Below are 13205 nucleotides of genomic sequence, written 5' to 3'. Positions count from 1 at the left end.
CAGATTGGCGACGATCAAGCAGGCTGTTCTGATAGAGAAAAGATGATAGTTGTTTAAGCATTGCTCGTCCAAGGGTTCTGGATAGAAAAGGTAGAAGCAATACCGGTCGATAGTTCTTGACATCAGAGGGGTTTAAGTTGGGTTTCTTGAGGATTAGTGTAGCACAAGTCATCTTAAAGTCAGATGGAACATAGCCACTGGCAGGGGAGGCATTAATAATAGGGGGCAGGTAAGGAGGAATCGCACTCCTTAACCTCTGCTGGGTGTCCATGTTGCCCGGCTAGCTCAGTCGGTAGAGCATGAGACTCTTAATCTCAGGGTCGTGGGTTCGAGCCCCACGTTGGGCGTTGCGTTTTATTCATTGTCCCAGAGGTGCCCATCGCAGCCAAAGTGGAGTCACATAGTTTGTGGGTGACCGTGTCGAATACTGCAGACAGTTCTAGGAGGATCTGGACAGAGGAGAGGGATGAGGCCCTTGCAGTGGCGAGTGTCTCCATCTCAGCCACATATCTTAACTTGTATGCTTGGCTAGCTGACACTGTCTGACCATCCCCCCTTTGTTTGTAGAACACAAGGCTCATCATCATGGATGTTTTTTAATGAATGCTGACAAAAACTTTACAGATACACAGAATATAAATGAAAGATGCAAAATATTTAATTGATGAGTAGTCAATTTACTACATAACTTAAGATATGATTGTACCCAAAAATCCAACATACCTGACACAAAATGACAACCGCAAATCCACGTTTTGGTGCCTGGATTCCAGTTGTTTCTGCGAATTGCAGCGATCCATTTGCTTCTCATTTCTTTAGCTTCCGGCAGTCTGTAAAAATATAGCTCTGACTTCTTGTTGACGAGCTAGCGGGATTTACTTAGCTAGGGGGAGCAAGCTTACTGTCTTGCTATCGATCTGTCTATTTAACTTGCTAGCTAGTTATCTCATGATATATCTGTCTAGCTATCTAGAGTTCTGTTATCTATCTGTCTATTTAACTAGGTAGCTAGTTAGCTAGTGATCTATTTAATCTATTTTTCTATGTAAATATCTTAACTCTAAACATATCTTGCACAATTAACTTTTTTGAAATGTTATGACAGTACGGCTCTGTGGTTGCAAGGCCACACTTGTTGCCCAGAAGTTGGCGTGTCTAATTACCATGTAAGGTAGTCGGGGTGGATTTTCCTGTAGTCGTGGACTCCAGTCTTTTGCTCCACTGCGCTTGCATTGGTTGCAACGGGCAATGTGGCTGCGCCCTAGTCTGGGCTTCATGCGCCAGTGAGCACTAACCATAGCAAACCAGTGGGTGACATCCTGAAGCACTTTGTCCATATTTTTCTACGGTCTATGATCTGGACAGAGGAGAGGGATGAGGTCATTGCAGTGGCAAGTGTCTCCATCACAGCCAGGAGGGTAGTCTGTGTTGAAATCGAAAGGCAGATTGGCGACGATCAAGCAGGCTGTTCTGATAGAGAAAAGATGATAGTTGTTTAAGCATTGCTCGTCCAAGCGTTCTGGATAGAAAAGGTAGAAGCAATACCGGTCGATAGTTCTTGACATCAGAGGGGTTTAAGTTGGGTTTCTTGAGGATTAGTGTAGCACAAGTCATCTTAAAGTCAGATGGAACATAGCCACTGGCAGGGGAGGCATTAATAATAGGGGGCAGGTAAGGAGGAATCGCACTCCTCAACCTCTGCTGGGTGTCCATGTTGCCCGGCTAGCTCAGTCGGTAGAGCATGAGACTCTTAATCTCAGGGTCGTGGGTTCGAGCCCCACGTTGGGCGTTGCGTTTTATTCATTGTCCCAGAGGTGCCCATCGCAGCCAAAGTGGAGTCACATAGTTTGTGGGTGACCGTGTCGAATACTGCAGACAGTTCTAGGAGGATCTGGACAGAGGAGAGGGATGAGGCCCTTGCAGTGGCGAGTGTCTCCATCTCAGCCACATATCTTAACTTGTATGCTTGGCTAGCTGACACTCTGACCATCCCCCCTTTGTTTGTAGAACACAAGGCTCATCATCATGGATGTTTTTTAATAAATGCTGACAAAAACTTTACAGATACACAGAATATAAATGAAAGATGCAAAATATTTAATTGATGAGTAGTCAATTTACTACATAACTTAAGATATGATTGTACCCAAAAATCCAACATACCTGACACAAAATGACAACCGCAAATCCACGTTTTGGTGCCTGGATTCCAGTTGTTTCTGCGAATTGCAGCGATCCATTTGCTTCTCATTTCTTTAGCTTCCGGCAGTCTGTAAAAATATAGCTCTGACTTCTTGTTGACGAGCTAGCGGGATTTACTTAGCTAGGGGGAGCAAGCTTACTGTCTTGCTATCGATCTGTCTATCTATCTAACTTGCTAGCTAGTTATCTCATGATATATCTGTCTAGCTATCTAGAGTTCTGTTATCTATTTGTCTATATAACTAGGTAGCTAGTTAGCTAGTGATCTATTTAATCTATTTTTCTATGTAAATATCTTAACTCTAAACATATCTTGCACAATTAACTTTTTTGAAATGTTATGACAGTACGGCTCTGTGGTTGCAAGGCCGCACTTGTTGCCCAGAAGTTGGCGTGTCTAATTATCATGTAAGGTAGTCGGGGTGGATTTTCCTGTAGTCGTGGACTCTAGTCTTTTGCTCCACTGCGCTTGCGTTGGTTGCAACGGGCAATGTGGCTGCGCCCTAGTTTGGGCTTCATGCGCCAGTGAGCACTAACCATAGCAAACCAGTGGGTGACGTCATGAAGCACTTTGTCCATATTTTTCTACGGTCTATGATCTGGACAGAGGAGAGGGATGAGCTCATTGCAGTGGCAAGTGTCTCCATCACAGCCAGGAGGGTAGTCTGTGTTGAAATCGAAAGGCAGATTGGCGACGATCAAGCAGGCTGTTCTGATAGAGAAAAGATGATAGTTGTTTAAGCATTGCTCGTCCAAGGGTTCTGGATAGAAAAGGTAGAAGCAATACCGGTCGATAGTTCTTGACATCAGAGGGGTTTAAGTTGGGTTTCTTGAGGATTGGTGTAGCACAAGTCATCTTAAAGTCAGATGGAACATAGCCACTGGCAGGGGATGCATTAATAATAGGGGGCAGGTAAGGAGGAATCACGCTCCTCAACCTCTGCTGGGTGTCCATGTTGCCTGGCTAGCTCAGTCGGTAGAGCATGAGACTCTTAATCTCAGGGTCGTGGGTTCGAGCCCCACGTTGGGCGTTGTGTTTTACTCATTGTCCCAAAGATGTCCATTGCAGCTGAAGTGGAGTCACATAATTTGTGGTCGACCGTGTCGAATACTGCAGACAGTTCTAAGAGGATCTGGACAGAGGAGAGGGATGAGGCCCTTGCAGTGGCGAGCGTCTCCATCACAGCCAGGAGGGCAGTCTGTTGAAATTGAAAGGCAGATTGGTGACGGGCTGTGCTGATAGAGAAAAGATGATAATTGTTTAAGCATTGCTCATTCGAGGGTTTTGCACAGAAAAGGTAGAAGCGATACCGGTCGATAGTTCTTGACATCAGAGGGGTCTAAAGCCGCGTTTCCACCAAAAGTACCAGGAACTACTTTTCAAGGAACAAAAAAGTTCCTTCAGCCCATTGTTGTCTGCGTTTCCACCGCGGTCTAAAGTCCCGCGAAGATTAGGCCCACTGACGTATGAATATGAAAAAGCGACGTTGTCGTCGATCCATCTGTCCTATGATTTCTTCTGTAACCCCATACTACCACCGAAGTAGCCTACATTATTTTCTAATAACCAGGACAGCCCGGAGGGGTTTATTCCACTTATATACAACGGGTTACCAACAATGACTATATATGGTTACCTTTGTATTTATTGATTTTTATCGATTTAATCACCTGAAATTGAAATGTTCTTCCGTAGCCGTTTGGGCATATTTTACCGTTGTCAAGCAAAACTGTCATTGGTAGTTGAACTTGGACCATTGTTATGCAACAAATAGGATATAACAGGCCAATAGTCAGATTGTAACTGTTTTATATATCCTCTCAAACACATTCATTATGTTTTTATGCGAACATTCACTTTCATGTCTTGACATCCGAGGCGACAGATTGCATTCACATTCCACAAATAACTGGCAACAACAGCAGAAAACATGCACACGTTGTGAACAATTTGCTGTTGAATTGATTACTTTCTCATCGTCAATTCCATATATGCTAATCGCAAAATGAGAAGAATAGAAATAAAACTCGGACTTGCGTGAAAATTTAAATTAGCAGTGGTACAGCCACCGTTTGCTTTCCTTAAAGTTACTGCTAGCCAAGTAGCGAAGTGTGCCCTCCAGATTCGAACCATGCACCATAAATTAGTCCATAGTCTTCCTGGTCTTCTTGTGGAATTGAAGAATGGCAGAGTAAAATTACAGCAGTCTGAAAAAGCAAAAGGGACGATTACTAGAATTAACCTGTTATTTTACCCTGACAAAAAGTGCGGAAGGTGATTTCCAGTTTGCTTTTACTGTATCACCAATGTAAATTACGCAGAACTACCGCATACCTCATAACTGTATCAAACGTTTTGAGTCAATTACAACGGGCTAACAAAGAAAATCCGGAAGAAAATATTCAGCAACCGAATTAAACCGTTTGAATGTTTTGGTACGTAATATGCTGTCCCAGCACGAATGCTTAGCATTTTATAAAACGAATACTAAAGCAAGAAAAGAGCACACGTTATAATTCCAAGACGTTGGCAGGCTATAACCAAAAGTAGGCTACTGCGCCGCATAACATACAAGTTTGATTTGAAGTTATTATGAAAATAAATCGGTTTGCGGCTGCAGATTTTTAAAAATGTCGGTTGAAATAAAACACTGCAAGTAGTCGACCAATCAGAAATTTTCAGCGCTTGCGCCCAACCCCAAAGGTTCCGGTACTTTTGGAAAGTACTACCCCCCGAGCAGGAACTTTTTGGGGGGTAAAATAAAGTCCCCGGAACTTAATTTGGACCCTAGTTCCTGCGGTCGAAACGCTTAAGTTGGGTTTCTTGAGGATTGGTGTAGCACAAGCCATCTTAAAGTCAAATGGAACATAGCCACTGGCAAGAGAGGCATTAATAATAGGGGGCAGGTAAGGAGGAATCGCACTCCTTAACCTCTGCTGGGTGTCCATGTTGCCCGGCTAGCTCAGTCGGTAGAGCATGAGACTCTTAATCTCAGGGTCGTGGGTTCGAGCCCCACGTTGGGCGTTGTGTTTTATTCATTGTCCCAGAGGTGCCCATCGCAGCCAAAGTGGAGTCACATAGTTTGTGGGTGACCGTGTCGAATACTGCAGACAGTTCTAGGAGGATCTGGACAGAGGAGAGGGATGAGGTCCTTGCAGTGGCAAGTGTCTCCATCACAGCCAGGAGGGTAGTCTGTGTTGAAATCGAAAGGCAGATTGGCGACGATCAAGCAGGCTGTTCTGATAGAGAAAAGATGATAGTTGTTTAAGCATTGCTCGTCCAAGGGTTCTGGATAGAAAAGGTAGAAGCAATACCGGTCAATAGTTCTTGACATCAGAGGGGTTTAAGTTGGGTTTCTTGAGGATTAGTGTAGCACAAGTCATCTTAAAGTCAGATGGAACATAGCCACTGGCAGGGGAGGCATTAATAATAGGGGGCAGGTAAGGAGGAATCGCACTCCTCAACCTCTGCTGGGTGTCCATGTTGCCCGGCTAGCTCAGTCGGTAGAGCATGAGACTCTTAATCTCAGGGTCGTGGGTTCGAGCCCCACGTTGGGCGTTGCGTTTTATTCATTGTCCCAGAGGTGCCCATCGCAGCCAAAGTGGAGTCACATAGTTTGTGGGTGACCGTGTCGAATACTGCAGACAGTTCTAGGAGGATCTGGACAGAGGAGAGGGATGAGGCCCTTGCAGTGGCGAGTGTCTCCATCTCAGCCACATATCTTAACTTGTATGCTTGGCTAGCTGACACTGTCTGACCATCCCCCCTTTGTTTGTAGAACACAAGGCTCATCATCATGGATGTTTTTTAATGAATGCTGACAAAAACTTTACAGATACACAGAATATAAATGAAAGATGCAAAATATTTAATTGATGAGTAGTCAATTTACTACATAACTTAAGATATGATTGTACCCAAAAATCCAACATACCTGACACAAAATGACAACCGCAAATCCACGTTTTGGTGCCTGGATTCCAGTTGTTTCTGCGAATTGCAGCGATCCATTTGCTTCTCATTTCTTTAGCTTCCGGCAGTCTGTAAAAATATAGCTCTGACTTCTTGTTGACGAGCTAGCGGGATTTACTTAGCTAGGGGGAGCAAGCTTACTGTCTTGCTATCGATCTGTCTATTTTAACTTGCTAGCTAGTTATCTCATGATATATCTGTCTAGCTATCTAGAGTTCTGTTATCTATCTGTCTATTAACTAGGTAGCTAGTTAGCTAGTGATCTATTTAATCTATTTTTCTATGTAAATATCTTAACTCTAAACATATCTTGCACAATTAACTTTTTGAAATGTTATGACAGTACGGCTCTGTGGTTGCAAGGCCACACTTGTTGCCCAGAAGTTGGCGTGTCTAATTACATGTAAGGTAGTCGGGGTGGATTTTCCTGTAGTCGTGGACTCCAGTCTTTTGCTCCACTGCGCTTGCTTGGTTGCAACGGGCAATGTGGCTGCGCCCTAGTTGGGCTTCATGCGCCAGTGAGCACTAACCATAGCAAACCAGTGGGTGACATCTGAAGCACTTTGTCCATATTTTTCTACGGTCTATGATCTGGACAGAGGAGGGATGAGGTCATTGCAGTGGCAAGTGTCTCCATCACAGCCAGGAGGGTAGTCTGTGTTGAAATCGAAAGGCAGATTGGCGACGATCAAGCAGGCTGTTCTGATAGAGAAAAGATGATAGTTGTTTAAGCATTGCTCGTCCAAGCGTTCTGGATAGAAAAGGTAGAAGCAATACCGGTCGATAGTTCTTGACATCAGAGGGGTTTAAGTTGGGTTTCTTGAGGATTAGTGTAGCACAAGTCATCTTAAAGTCAGATGGAACATAGCCACTGGCAGGGGAGGCATTAATAATAGGGGGCAGGTAAGGAGGAATCGCACTCCTCAACCTCTGCTGGGTGTCCATGTTGCCCGGCTAGCTCAGTCGGTAGAGCATGAGACTCTTAATCTCAGGGTCGTGGGTTCGAGCCCCACGTTGGGCGTTGCGTTTTATTCATTGTCCCAGAGGTGCCCATCGCAGCCAAAGTGGAGTCACATAGTTTGTGGGTGACCGTGTCGAATACTGCAGACAGTTCTAGGAGGATCTGGACAGAGGAGAGGGATGAGGCCCTTGCAGTGGCGAGTGTCTCCATCTCAGCCACATATCTTAACTTGTATGCTTGGCTAGCTGACACTCTGACCATCCCCCCTTTGTTTGTAGAACACAAGGCTCATCATCATGGATGTTTTTTAATAAATGCTGACAAAAACTTTACAGATACACAGAATATAAATGAAAGATGCAAAATATTTAATTGATGAGTAGTCAATTTACTACATAACTTAAGATATGATTGTACCCAAAAATCCAACATACCTGACACAAAATGACAACCGCAAATCCACGTTTTGGTGCCTGGATTCCAGTTGTTTCTGCGAATTGCAGCGATCCATTTGCTTCTCATTTCTTTAGCTTCCGGCAGTCTGTAAAAATATAGCTCTGACTTCTTGTTGACGAGCTAGCGGGATTTACTTAGCTAGGGGAGCAAGCTTACTGTCTTGCTATCGATCTGTCTATCTATCTAACTTGCTAGCTAGTTATCTCATGATATATCTGTCTAGCTATCTAGAGTTCTGTTATCTATTTGTCTATATAACTAGGTAGCTAGTTAGCTAGTGATCTATTTAATCTATTTTTCTATGTAAATATCTTAACTCTAAACATATCTTGCACAATTAACTTTTTTGAAATGTTATGACAGTACGGCTCTGTGGTTGCAAGGCCGCACTTGTTGCCCAGAAGTTGGCGTGTCTAATTATCATGTAAGGTAGTCGGGGTGGATTTTCCTGTAGTCGTGGACTCTAGTCTTTTGCTCCACTGCGCTTGCGTTGGTTGCAACGGGCAATGTGGCTGCGCCCTAGTTTGGGCTTCATGCGCCAGTGAGCACTAACCATAGCAAACCAGTGGGTGACGTCATGAAGCACTTTGTCCATATTTTTCTACGGTCTATGATCTGGACAGAGGAGAGGGATGAGCTCATTGCAGTGGCAAGTGTCTCCATCACAGCCAGGAGGGTAGTCTGTGTTGAAATCGAAAGGCAGATTGGCGACGATCAAGCAGGCTGTTCTGATAGAGAAAAGATGATAGTTGTTTAAGCATTGCTCGTCCAAGGGTTCTGGATAGAAAAGGTAGAAGCAATACCGGTCGATAGTTCTTGACATCAGAGGGGTTTAAGTTGGGTTTCTTGAGGATTGGTGTAGCACAAGTCATCTTAAAGTCAGATGGAACATAGCCACTGGCAGGGGATGCATTAATAATAGGGGGCAGGTAAGGAGGAATCACACTCCTCAACCTCTGCTGGGTGTCCATGTTGCCTGGCTAGCTCAGTCGGTAGAGCATGAGACTCTTAATCTCAGGGTCGTGGGTTCGAGCCCCACGTTGGGCGTTGTGTTTTACTCATTGTCCCAAAGATGTCCATTGCAGCTGAAGTGGAGTCACATAATTTGTGGTCGACCGTGTCGAATACTGCAGACAGTTCTAAGAGGATCTGGACAGAGGAGAGGGATGAGGCCCTTGCAGTGGCGAGCGTCTCCATCACAGCCAGGAGGGCAGTCTGTTGAAATCGAAAGGCAGATTGGTGACGGGCTGTGCTGATAGAGAAAAGATGATAATTGTTTAAGCATTGCTCATTCGAGGGTTTTGCACAGAAAAGGTAGAAGCGATACCGGTCGATAGTTCTTGACATCAGAGGGGTCTAAAGCCGCGTTTCCACCAAAAGTACCCAGAACTTTTAGTCCTAGGAACTACTTTTCAAGGAACAAAAAAGTTCCTTCAGCCCATTGTTGTCTGCGTTTCCACCGCGGTCTAAAGTCCCGCGAAGATTAGGCCCACTGACGTATGAATATGAAAAAGCGACGTTGTCGTCGATCCATCTGTCCTATGATTTCTTCTGTAACCCCATACTACCACCGAAGTAGCCTACATTATTTTCTAATAACCAGGACAGCCCGGAGGGGTTTATTCCACTTATATACAACGGGTTACCAACAACGACTATATATGGTTACCTTTGTATTTATTGATTTTTATCGATTTAATCACCTGAAATTGAAATGTTCTTCCGTAGCTGTTTGGGCATATTTTACCGTTGTCAAGCAAAACTGTCATTGGTAGTTGAACTTGGACCATTGTTATGCAACAAATAGGATATAACAGGCCAATAGTCAGATTGTAACTGTTTTATATATCCTCTCAAACACATTCATTATGTTTTTATGCGAACATTCACTTTCATGTCTTGACATCCGAGGCGACAGATTGCATTCACATTCCACAAATAACTGGCAACAACAGCAGAAAACATGCACACGTTGTGAACAATTTGCTGTTGAATTGATTACTTTCTCATCGTCAATTCCATATATGCTAATCGCAAAATGAGAAGAATAGAAATAAAACTCGGACTTGCGTGAAAATTTAAATTAGCAGTGGTACAGCCACCGTTTGCTTTCCTTAAAGTTACTGCTAGCCAAGTAGCGAAGTGTGCCCTCCAGATTCGAACCATGCACCATAAATTAGTCCATAGTCTTCCTGGTCTTCTTGTGGAATTGAAGAATGGCAGAGTAAAATTACAGCAGTCTGAAAAAGCAAAAGGGACGATTACTAGAATTAACCTGTTATTTTACCCTGACAAAAAGTGCGGAAGGTGATTTCCAGTTTGCTTTTACTGTATCACCAATGTAAATTACGCAGAACTACCGCATACCTCATAACTGTATCAAACGTTTTGAGTCAATTACAACGGGCTAACAAAGAAAATCCGGAAGAAAATATTCAGCAACCGAATTAAACCGTTTGAATGTTTTGGTACGTAATATGCTGTCCCAGCACGAATGCTTAGCATTTTATAAAACGAATACTAAAGCAAGAAAAGAGCACACGTTATAATTCCAAGACGTTGGCAGGCTATAACCAAAAGTAGGCTACTGCGCCGCATAACATACAAGTTTGATTTGAAGTTATTATGAAAATAAATCGGTTTGCGGCTGCAGATTTTTAAAAATGTCGGTTGAAATAAAACACTGCAAGTAGTCGACCAATCAGAAATTTTCAGCGCTTGCGCCCAACCCCAAAGGTTCCGGTACTTTTGGAAAGTACTACCCCCCGAGCAGGAACTTTTTGGGGGGTAAAATAAAGTCCCCGGAACTTAATTTGGACCCTAGTTCCTGCGGTCGAAACGCTTAAGTTGGGTTTCTTGAGGATTGGTGTAGCACAAGCCATCTTAAAGTCAAATGGAACATAGCCACTGGCAAGAGAGGCATTAATAATAGGGGGCAGGTAAGGAGGAATCGCACTCCTCAGCCTCCGCTGGGTGTCCATGTTGCCCGGCTAGCTCAGTCAGTAGAGCATGAGACTCTTAATCTCAAGGTTGTGGGTTCAAGCCCCATGTTAGGTGTTGCGTTTTACTCATTGTCCCAGAGACGCCCATGTTCCAATTCTGTCCAGTTCCAATTATTGGGGAATCACACTGCTCAGCCTCCCTGGGAAAGTCTATGGAAAGGAGGCTACGACTGATTGTCGAACCCCAGATTCAGGAGGAACAATGTGGGTTTCGTCCAGGCCGTGGAACAGCAGACTCTCTTTTTACCCTCTCGCAAATATTTGAGGGGGTATGGGAGTTTGCCTATCCGGTGTTTGCCTACATGTGTTTTGTGGATTTGAAGTAGGCATATGACCGTGTGCCCCATAGTATCTTGCGGGAGGTGCTGCGGAAGTATAGGGTGTCGAGGTCACTGTTGCGTGCCATTTGATCTATGTATACTCTGAGTGAGATACCCTGTATACCCTCTTGGAGGGCAAGAGGTAGATCAGGAGTCGACCAGTCTTCAGTGAACCCATACTCATTGAGTCCACTGAATCTGGTCTGTGTGAACTTCCTGGTTGGTGTTCGTACCTGCTTGATTACCACTCACTGCGGCAGCTACTCCCTTCTGCTCCTTTGGCTTTCTTTCGGTCGGGTGGGAGGAAAGGGCAGGTTGATCAATGACTGTCGCCAAGGATATAATCCACTAGATGCTTATGTGTATAGTATATGTATTGTATACTTGTAGTAGTTTATCGTCACTGACTTCTGCACATAACACCGCCTAGGTGGAAAGAATACACACGCTGCTCAAGGAGCATACTGCAGAAGCTTGGACATGTAACTTGTGCTATTAATGTCATTACGTAACTGACATCATCAATAACCATACACAATATTTTCAACACAGTCTCTGTGATGTAGTGTGAAGAATTACAACAGCCGCGCTCCGTGTATGTTTGCGGTGGTCACCTCTCCCATGTAAAACAGCGATTTTTGAACCTGATATCTCCAACATTTCAAAACCAATCTCAGTGCCATTTCGCCGGTGGACTACAGTCACCATTTGGTATAGCTATGTTTCACCATAGGGTTAACCCTAAAAATATAGCATCAAAAATTCAGACTTTTTTTGCTCAAACATAATTTAAACCCAACGGTTCCTGACATGCATGCATTTTATTTTATTTGTCGAGGATTCCCTGCACAGTCAGTCTAGAGCAGTGTTTCTCAACCCTGGTCCTGGGGACCCACTGCCCTGCATGTTTTATATGTTTCCCTGCTCCGCCTCACCTGATCGAAATGAATGGGTCATCATCAAGCTCTGCAGAAGCCTGATAACGACCCATTCATTTGAATCAGGTGTATTGGAGCAGGGAGACATCTAAAACATGCAGGGCAGTGGGTCCCCAGGACCAGGGTTGAGAAACACTGATGTAGAGAATGTTTAAAGCCATTGGAATGACAGGAGCCCACAGGTTGGGGGAGGCAGCAGAAAGAGCCTCTTGCTGGTTATGGAACAGGAGGGAAGAGTTGAGCTGGAAGCCAGGAGGAGATGGGCAGTGATTTGGCCACCACTGCCAACTCACCAAAGAGAGGGTGTTACGGTTTAGGGTCGAAACACCCGATGAATGTTGGACACCGTCTGACGACATCACCTCCTGGCCAAGGCTGCAGTCACCAGACAGTTAATCTGTTTAGGTGAGAGAAGTGGAAGCATCTTCAGATGTATTTTCATGCGTTATATTTCCATGGCTGTAGGCTTTATTAAATAGAATACAAATTCTAAATTTGGACACAGAAATGTCCATAGGCTTAACATGAGGAGCCACAATGCTAACTTAGAAAATCAGGCTAGCTTCTCCAAGTTTGAATTATTCCATTGTTCTGAAGTTCTCAACGAACATTAGATGAGGACAACGGGAGACCAGCAACGATGTCGCAGGCAGGCACACCGACAGTAGCAATAGCCAGTCACTCTGACTCTGTCCACTCTGTCCAAGCACTCAATTTGTGATAATGTGTTGGATCAGTGAGGGCAGCCAAAAGAGACCATCTAGGTCAGTGTAAATCACCAAAAACTTAGCTAGAGCCCTCCGGGTTGGCCTTTTCAGTACTCTGAATAGTATGAATTAGGCTCTTTGAGAGAAGGTTTGAATCTTAAGCAATCTGCCCTGTGGTGAGTACATGTTGTTTGAAGTTTGAAGTACAGTAGACATATACAGAGCTGTAGCCATTGTCAAAGATCTGTGCTGATTCCCCGGCCCTTGATGGCGAGCAGGCTGATGTTAGCGTAAGGGCTGATTGATTTAATTTCTTGTCTTTTGGGGCTTTTGGCAAATGCAAACATTGCACTTAGAACAAAGTTTTTTGTGATTAACTCATAATTGTATTTGTCCTGTTGAAAATGATGTTAAATTAAAAAAAAAAAAAAAACATTGTTTGGAGGATGCGGGCATCGATCCCGCTACCTCTCGCATGCTAAGCGAGCGCTCTACCATTTGAGCTAATCCCCCGACGTCCAGGCTTTCTCATACACTCGATTTTTAGACTGTATGATACTTCCATATTATATAAATTTCTCACATTAATGAGTCACAGTCACAAAGAATTATTATAATGATTCTGAATATATAATAACATTGTAGT

At 44.0% G+C, this 13205-nt stretch overlaps 9 non-coding genes across 9 annotated transcripts; 8 read left to right on the top strand and 1 right to left on the bottom strand.

Moving 5' to 3' along the window:
* The first annotated feature begins 274 nt into the window (after window positions 1–274).
* On the top strand, window positions 275–347 carry trnak-cuu (transfer RNA lysine (anticodon CUU)). The gene has a single exon. It is a non-coding gene; the product is annotated as a tRNA-Lys (tRNA).
* A 1369-nt stretch (window positions 348–1716) lies between these two features.
* Window positions 1717–1789, top strand: trnak-cuu (transfer RNA lysine (anticodon CUU)). Its single transcript has one exon. It is a non-coding gene; the product is annotated as a tRNA-Lys (tRNA).
* Window positions 1790–3160: 1371 nt separating this feature from the next.
* trnak-cuu (transfer RNA lysine (anticodon CUU)) lies at window positions 3161–3233 on the top strand. The gene has a single exon. It is a non-coding gene; the product is annotated as a tRNA-Lys (tRNA).
* Window positions 3234–5154: 1921 nt separating this feature from the next.
* Window positions 5155–5227, top strand: trnak-cuu (transfer RNA lysine (anticodon CUU)). The gene has a single exon. It is a non-coding gene; the product is annotated as a tRNA-Lys (tRNA).
* A 461-nt stretch (window positions 5228–5688) lies between these two features.
* On the top strand, window positions 5689–5761 carry trnak-cuu (transfer RNA lysine (anticodon CUU)). Its single transcript has one exon. It is a non-coding gene; the product is annotated as a tRNA-Lys (tRNA).
* A 1362-nt stretch (window positions 5762–7123) lies between these two features.
* trnak-cuu (transfer RNA lysine (anticodon CUU)) lies at window positions 7124–7196 on the top strand. The gene has a single exon. It is a non-coding gene; the product is annotated as a tRNA-Lys (tRNA).
* Window positions 7197–8566: 1370 nt separating this feature from the next.
* trnak-cuu (transfer RNA lysine (anticodon CUU)) lies at window positions 8567–8639 on the top strand. The gene has a single exon. It is a non-coding gene; the product is annotated as a tRNA-Lys (tRNA).
* A 1937-nt stretch (window positions 8640–10576) lies between these two features.
* On the top strand, window positions 10577–10649 carry trnak-cuu (transfer RNA lysine (anticodon CUU)). The gene has a single exon. It is a non-coding gene; the product is annotated as a tRNA-Lys (tRNA).
* A 2350-nt stretch (window positions 10650–12999) lies between these two features.
* Window positions 13000–13072, bottom strand: trnaa-agc (transfer RNA alanine (anticodon AGC)). Its single transcript has one exon. It is a non-coding gene; the product is annotated as a tRNA-Ala (tRNA).
* Window positions 13073–13205: the final 133 nt, after the last annotated feature.

Source organism: Anguilla rostrata, chromosome 9 (assembly GCF_018555375.3).
Source record: "Anguilla rostrata isolate EN2019 chromosome 9, ASM1855537v3, whole genome shotgun sequence".
Classification (NCBI taxonomy): domain Eukaryota; kingdom Metazoa; phylum Chordata; class Actinopteri; order Anguilliformes; family Anguillidae; genus Anguilla; species Anguilla rostrata.
The sequence above is the reverse complement of the archived record's forward strand: the minus strand, read 5'-3'. Positions and strand labels throughout refer to the sequence as shown.